The following is an 8,144-nucleotide window of genomic DNA, read 5'->3' on the forward strand; positions in this document are numbered from 1 at the left end:
TTGTATTGTAGTGTATAATTTGTACTGTAAACCCCCTTTCAGAAAGAATCCACTGTGGTGTCGGAACCCAGCGGTTAATCACAATTGGTGTCGTGTGCTCATTGCCCTGCTAAGGTTTAAAGTGTAATAGCATCACACTGCATTGCTGCATAAGGTTTAAAGTGTAATATCATTGCATTGCATTACTGTGAAGGTTTAAAGTGTATCTCTGGGTGTGTGCGCGCTGTGTGTACTTTGTACCCCCAGCGCGGCTTTTGTACGCTAAGTCCGTACAGTGATACGGGACTCCGTACGCAAACAGTGTATAAAGTATGTAGCGTGTGTACTAGGTTTAGCGGCCGCAGCGGCTCCATGGTAAAGTGTATTCTAAGTGTGTACAAGGTATAGCTTTTATTCCTGTAAAGATAATCGACATTATCAAGGCCAAATTCATTTATGAATGTATTCAGAGGACAGTATTAATATATAATTACACGAAGGGGTAACATTTATCATTTCATGATGCTTATTATTACTTTGGTTATCCTGCTTCCTCTTACCTTCTGAATCACAAAATACTGCAACACAAACTGCTATCTTGCCTACTGGATGCAGGTCTAAAAAATCTGACACATTCATGCAGTCTTGCAAGCCTTGAGTGGAACTTAATAGTCAACGATTTTGTAAAACGGTAATTTTCCAGCGAGATGAAAAATGCCATAAACTATACAACCACAAGTCACCATCCTGAATTATTTTCATTGTTCTAAATACAAATTGCCAGATGTAATAAGTGGTGAGTTCATTAATTGCTGCCAACACTACGGATAAGATTGCCAAACATTAAGGGAGCCTCTGGCCAGCAAGACAGCTGCAATTGCCGTTATCTGTCTTGAATCATTGGGGCCGATTTATCACCATCTGCATCTGAGGATGAGGATGGGATGTGATAAAATCGACCCAATCCGCATTGTGATAATTGACTACATCGCATGAATGTTTCAATCATCACATGCAGGGACAGAGCGAGCAAAAATGTGATCTGAGTTACTAAAAAATGTGAATTAAAGGGTTTGGAGCAGTTTTGTGTGAACGGGTTGCCGGGTCGATGCGATCCATTTCCCGTTCACACTGTATGGACGGGTTATGAGATCAGAGATCAGCAATCAGATGATCTTCAAGTGCTGCCTCTGCAAGCGTCACCGCTGACGTCACCAACCCAGCTTGGGGCGCCAGTGTGAAAGGGGCCTCAGCGGTTGCACTCACGAACCACCCATGTACGGCTCCCGGGGTGTTACCCGAGAAATGCGGTCTGAAAGGGGTATTAATGAGTTGGCTGCTACTGTATGTAACAGTTGATGCCCCCAAATGTCATGCATATAATTTGGAATGTTAGGGCTCCAAAATATAATTTTGCTAAAGGCCAGTACTCACTGGCCAATGCGGGAGAGATGTGTGCTGAGCGAACCGCTCAGCACACATCTCTCCCGCCGCTCAGCACAGCGCGTTGTGTGCTGAGCGTGCGGGGGGAGACGGGGGGGCCGCTCATTTCACCCAGCGAGTGAAATGAGCGACCTGCTAGATTGGCCTGCACGGCAGGGCAATCTAGCACCAGCGATAGCGATGCGCTGGGCTGCGCATCGCTATCGCTGTAGGGGGTACACACGGAGCGATCAGGCTTAAAATCGAAGCAATCAGATTGCTTAGAATTTAAGCAGCGATCGCTCCGTGAGTACCCCCCTTAAGAGGGAAAAGGAAGATGAAAGTGCTTTGGTAAAGCCTGATAAATGCACTTTAAATGGGGGTACACACTGAGAGATCCGTGCTTAAATTTTAAGCAATCTGACTAGATTGCTTAGAAATTAAGCATGGATCTCTATCTGTGTGTATGCCTATAGCGATAGCGATGCGCGGCCACGCGTGTCACTGTCGCTGACTCTAGATTTGGCATGCATGCCAAATCTAGAGTCAGCGACAGTGACACACGTGGCCGTGCATCGCTATGGGCATACACACAGAGGTTAGGTCGCTAATTTCACTACTGAGTGAAATGAGCGCCCCCCCTTCCCTCGCTCAGCACACATCACGCTGTACTGAGCGGGGGAGAGATGTGTACTGAGCGGGGGAGAGATGTGTACTGAGCGGGGGAGAGATGTGTACTGAGCGGGGGGAGAGATGTGTACTGAGCGGGGGAGAGATGTGTACTGAGCGGGGGAGAGATGTGTACTGAGCGGGGGAGAGATGTGTACTGAGCGGGGGAGAGATGTGTACTGAGCGGGGGAGAGATGTGTACTGAGCGGGGGAGAGATGTGTACTGAGCGGGGGGAGAGATGTGTACTGAGCGGGGGAGAGATGTGTACTGAGCGGGGGAGAGATGTGTACTGAGCGGGGGGAGAGATGTGTACTGAGCGGGGGAGAGATGTGTACTGAGCGGGGGAGAGATGTGTACTGAGCGGGGGAGAGATGTGTACTGAGCGGGGGAGAGATGTGTACTGAGCGGGGGAGAGATGTGTACTGAGCGGGGGGAGAGATGTGTACTGAGCGGGGGAGAGATGTGTACTGAGCGGGGGAGAGATGTGTACTGAGCGGGGGAGAGATGTGTACTGAGCGGGGGAGAGATGTGTACTGAGCGGGGGAGAGATGTGTACTGAGCGGGGGAGAGATGTGTACTGAGCGGGGGAGAGATGTGTACTGAGCGGGGGAGAGATGTGTACTGAGCGGGGGGAGAGATGTGTACTGAGCGGGGGAGAGATGTGTACTGAGCGGGGGAGAGATGTGTACTGAGCGGGGGAGAGATGTGTACTGAGCGGGGGAGAGATGTGTACTGAGCGGGGGAGAGATGTGTACTGAGCGGGGGGAGAGATGTGTACTGAGCGGGGGAGAGATGTGTACTGAGCGGGGGAGAGATGTGTACTGAGCGGGGGGAGAGATGTGTACTGAGCGGGGGAGAGATGTGTACTGAGCGGGGGAGAGATGTGTACTGAGCGGGGGAGAGATGTGTACTGAGCGGGGGAGAGATGTGTACTGAGCGGGGGAGAGATGTGTACTGAGCGGGGGGAGAGATGTGTACTGAGCGGGGGAGAGATGTGTACTGAGCGGGGGAGAGATGTGTACTGAGCGGGGGAGAGATGTGTACTGAGCGGGGGAGAGATGTGTACTGAGCGGGGGAGAGATGTGTACTGAGCGGGGGAGAGATGTGTACTGAGCGGGGGAGAGATGTGTACTGAGCGGGGGAGAGATGTGTACTGAGCGGGGGAGAGATGTGTACTGAGCGGGGGGAGAGATGTGTACTGAGCGGGGGAGAGATGTGTACTGAGCGGGGGAGAGATGTGTACTGAGCGGGGGGAGAGATGTGTACTGAGCGGGGGAGAGATGTGTACTGAGCGGGGGAGAGATGTGTACTGAGCGGGGGAGAGATGTGTACTGAGCGGGGGAGAGATGTGTACTGAGCGGGGGAGAGATGTGTACTGAGCGGGGGGAGAGATGTGTACTGAGCGGGGGAGAGATGTGTACTGAGCGGGGGAGAGATGTGTACTGAGCGGGGGAGAGATGTGTACTGAGCGGGGGAGAGATGTGTACTGAGCGGGGGAGAGATGTGTACTGAGCGGGGGAGAGATGTGTACTGAGCGGGGGAGAGATGTGTACTGAGCGGGGGAGAGATGTGTACTGAGCGGGGGAGAGATGTGTACTGAGCGGGGGGAGAGATGTGTACTGAGCGGGGGAGAGATGTGTACTGAGCGGGGGAGAGATGTGTACTGAGCGGGGGAGAGATGTGTACTGAGCGGGGGAGAGATGTGTACTGAGCGGGGGAGAGATGTGTACTGAGCGGGGGGAGAGATGTGTACTGAGCGGGGGAGAGATGTGTACTGAGCGGGGGAGAGATGTGTACTGAGCGGGGGGAGAGATGTGTACTGAGCGGGGGAGAGATGTGTACTGAGCGGGGGAGAGATGTGTACTGAGCGGGGGAGAGATGTGTACTGAGCGGGGGAGAGATGTGTACTGAGCGGGGGAGAGATGTGTACTGAGCGGGGGAGAGATGTGTACTGAGCGGGGGGAGAGATGTGTACTGAGCGGGGGAGAGATGTGTACTGAGCGGGGGAGAGATGTGTACTGAGCGGGGGAGAGATGTGTACTGAGCGGGGGAGAGATGTGTACTGAGCGGGGGAGAGATGTGTACTGAGCGGGGGAGAGATGTGTACTGAGCGGGGGAGAGATGTGTACTGAGCGGGGGAGAGATGTGTACTGAGCGGGGGCGAGATGTGTACTGAGCGGGGGAGAGATGTGTACTGAGCGGGGGGAGAGATGTGTACTGAGCGGGGGAGAGATGTGTACTGAGCGGGGGAGAGATGTGTACTGAGCGGGGGAGAGATGTGTACTGAGCGGGGGAGAGATGTGTACTGAGCGGGGGAGAGATGTGTACTGAGCGGGGGAGAGATGTGTACTGAGCGGGGGAGAGATGTGTACTGAGCGGGGGAGAGATGTGTACTGAGCGGGGGGAGAGATGTGTACTGAGCGGGGGAGAGATGTGTACTGAGCGGGGGAGAGATGTGTACTGAGCGGGGGAGAGATGTGTACTGAGCGGGGGAGAGATGTGTACTGAGCGGTCTGTGGTAGATTGCTCAGCACACATCTCCCCGTGTGTACGGGGCTTTACTTTTTGAATGATCATAAAATGTTGTAAGCAAACAGACCTGTGCCCACCCAAACATTGTGACAAGCATTTCCATCAACTCTGACACTGCCTGCAGCAATTACAAGTATTAATGGCACTTAATACATTTTGCTGCAAGGGGGATTTCAGAACACATTTTGTACAAGTTTTGGGAAGCTGCAAGGACAAGTAAAAGATTTTGTTTTTACTGTGAACAGATGTTGTGTAACAGTGCCCATGTGTAACGGGCCTACGGGGGTCATTCCGAGTTGTTCGCTCGCTAGCAGTTTTTAGCAGCCGTGCAAACGCTATGCCGCCTCCCACTGGGAGTGTATTTTAGCTTAGCAGAAGTGCGAACGAAAGGATCGCACAGCGGCGGCAAACATTTTTTGTGCAGTTTTAGAGTAGCTCAATACCTACTCAGCACTTGCGATCACTTCAGACTGTGCAGTTCCTGTTTTGACGTCACGAACAAGCCCTGCGTTCGCCCAGCCACGCCTGCATTTTTCTTGGCATGCCTGCGTTTTTGCAAACCTTCCCTGAAAACGGTCAGTTGACACCCAGAAACGCCCTCTTCCTGTCAATCACTCTGCGGCCAGCAGTGTGACTGAAAAGCTTCGCTAGACCTTGTGTGTAACTACATTGTTCGTTGCAATTGTACGACGCGTGTGCGCAGTGCGCCGCATACGCATGTGCAGAAGTGCCTTTTTTTTGCTTCATTGCTGCACAGTGAACGAATGCAGCTAGCGATCAACTCGGAATGACCCCCATTGTCATCTGAAACTGTTTAAAAATGTCTATTTCATGCCAGTTCCACTCACAAGACGTTGCAGGATCAACAGGGTAAAGAGCAGGCAATGTTTTTAATCTGGTTACTTCTTAATTAATCACATTAGAAATACTGCTGGAAAATCCCTCAAAGCCAATTAAGCCTGACGTATGGTGTAGATAACTAAACTTGCTTTTGAAACAATACCCTATAACATTTTCCAGCCCAAGGTACATACAGCTCTGCAGAGGGCGGGCTGTGTGCTTACTGACTTACATAAATGTCTGGTCATTGGGGGTCATTCTGACCTGATCGCATGCTAGGTTTTTTTTGCTGCGCTGCAATCAGGTCAGAACTGCGCATGCGTATGCACCGCAATGCGCAGGTGCATCGTACAAAGCGGATCGTTGCTGTGTGATGGATTTAATGAAGAATCCAGTTGCGCAGCCGATCGCAAGGAGATTGACAGGAAGAAGGTGTTTGTGGGTGTCAACTGACCGTTTTCTGGGAGTGGTTGGAAAAACGCAGGCGTGTCCATGCGTTCGCTGGGAGGGTTCCTGGCGTCAATTCCTGTCCCGGACAGGCTGAAATGATCGCAGCGGCTGAGTAAGTTCTGGGCTACTCAGAAACTGCACAAATCTTTTTTGTACCGCCTGGCTGCACATGCGTTCGCACACTTGCAAAGCAAAAAAACACTCCCCTATAGGTGGCGACTATTTGATGGCAGCGCTGCAAAAAATAGCTAGGTCGGAATGACCCTCCATGTTTGCAATCTACAGCTTTGGGTTCCAGTATTGGGACCAGGAACCATTCTTACACTGATTACTCTGAACAGTTACTCATTGATCATGAAATCCTGTGACAACACAACAGTGACAGATTTTGCTGATGTCAATTGTTGGGGAAGGGGGGGGGGGGGTTAGTGTGATGACCAAGATGTTGCATATTTTAGAATCAATTAATCTTTTTTGTTTTTTTGAGGGGGGGTGGGGTTATATATAGGTGGCTTTATTACCCTATACTGTGCAGACTGAGGTGGGGGTATAGATAGGTTGCTTTATTCGCATGTACTGTGCAGACTTGGGGCCTAATTCAGATCTGATCGCTCATCTGCATTTTTGCAGAGCTCTGTGATCAGATAGCCGCTGCCCATTGAGAGTGAAAACCCGCCCCGTGCAAGTGTGCAAATGCATGCGTACGCAGTGCGAAAACTTTGCCAGACAGTGTACAGCTGCAAATCCGTTTGCTACTCTCTCACCATCTAATGATTTTTCCAGTCTGTGCATAGCCCAAGACTTGCATCTACAGTGCGATAGAATCAGGCTGTTTGGGGGCCAGAGCTAACATCACACACCCTCCCGGAAAATGCTTGGGAACACTTTTGTTTTTCCTGACACTACCAGGAAACGGCCAGTTACCACCCACAAGCGTTTGCTTTCTGTCAATTACCTGCGTACGCCTAGCGATCGAAATTTTCACACCATTCTGTTTGGCGTTGTGTCTGAGCATTGCGGTGCATATGCATGCGCAGTCATTCGATAATCAATTTCGCACAACGGCGATCAGGTCTGCATCAGGCCCCTAGCTGGGTGTATTGATAGCTGGCTTTATTATCCTATACTGTGAAGACTGAGGTGGGGTATATAGATAGGTGACTTTATTTTTATTTGCATGTACTGTGCAGGCTGAGGCCTTTTTTGCTGCTGATTCTTTCTCACCAATCTCTTTGTTGGTCAGTGGTATGCTGGTTGTGTTTGTTCATTTGTTTGTTTGCTTTACTTGCGGAAAAGAGTGGTACCATAATGGTGCAATAAGTAAGTGCACTTTCCTTACACAGTAGGGGTCTTGGCCGATACCATGTTGCCGGAGGTCAGTGACATCACCGTACCAGGTGGGACATCATAGGCGTGAATTGCAAGAGAGGCAGAAACCATGACGATGTATAGTTGAGGTCATTTCACAGTGCCATTCCTGATAGTTTGCTCTGATTCCCTATCTTTTCTACCATACAGTATGTTTACCATTTTGTTTCTTTTCAAACAATGATAGCCCCTAACTCCATACTTTATATATTGTATCTTTATTGATGTTTACAGTTAAATAATAAGGGTGTGATTAATATCATATGCCATGACCAGCCGACAAGTTTTTTAATGCCCTGTACCAACTGTTTGATTCCATGCATAATTCTGTCTTTTTGACTGGATCTGTTTATATAGACGGAAGTGGATTTGGTATAAACCTGGTGCCAAACTAGATCACTCAGAAAGAGAAAGACATGTCTTCTCTAGTTCTATATTTTAGATTAATTTATTAATTAATATATTACAAAGCCATCAGATATTCTCTCTTTTCTGTGACAAGATCATTGGAAGACAAAACAATAGTAAAAGTTTGTATTGAAATGACTGTGTGTGCAGCCTATTACCAGGGCTAGCTTATAACCTTAATAAAGGGTAATAAAAGGAGCGCTGATGATATGTTTAAAAATTATAATTTAATCACAAGATAAAACATATAGGGGGTCATTCCGAGATGATCGTAGCTGTGCTAAATTTTGCACAGCTACGATTATTCACACTGACATGCGGGGGGAGTCCCAGCACAGGGCTATCCCACCCCGTATGTCAGTGCCGGCCCCTCCCCCCCCCCCTCCGGCAGAAGTGCAAAGGCATCGCACAGCGGCAATGCCTTTGCACTTCAAGAGTAGCTTCCGACCAGCGCAGCTTTAGCGTGCTGGCCGGG

Source organism: Pseudophryne corroboree, chromosome 4, assembly GCF_028390025.1.
Source record: "Pseudophryne corroboree isolate aPseCor3 chromosome 4, aPseCor3.hap2, whole genome shotgun sequence".
NCBI lineage: Eukaryota > Metazoa > Chordata > Amphibia > Anura > Myobatrachidae > Pseudophryne > Pseudophryne corroboree.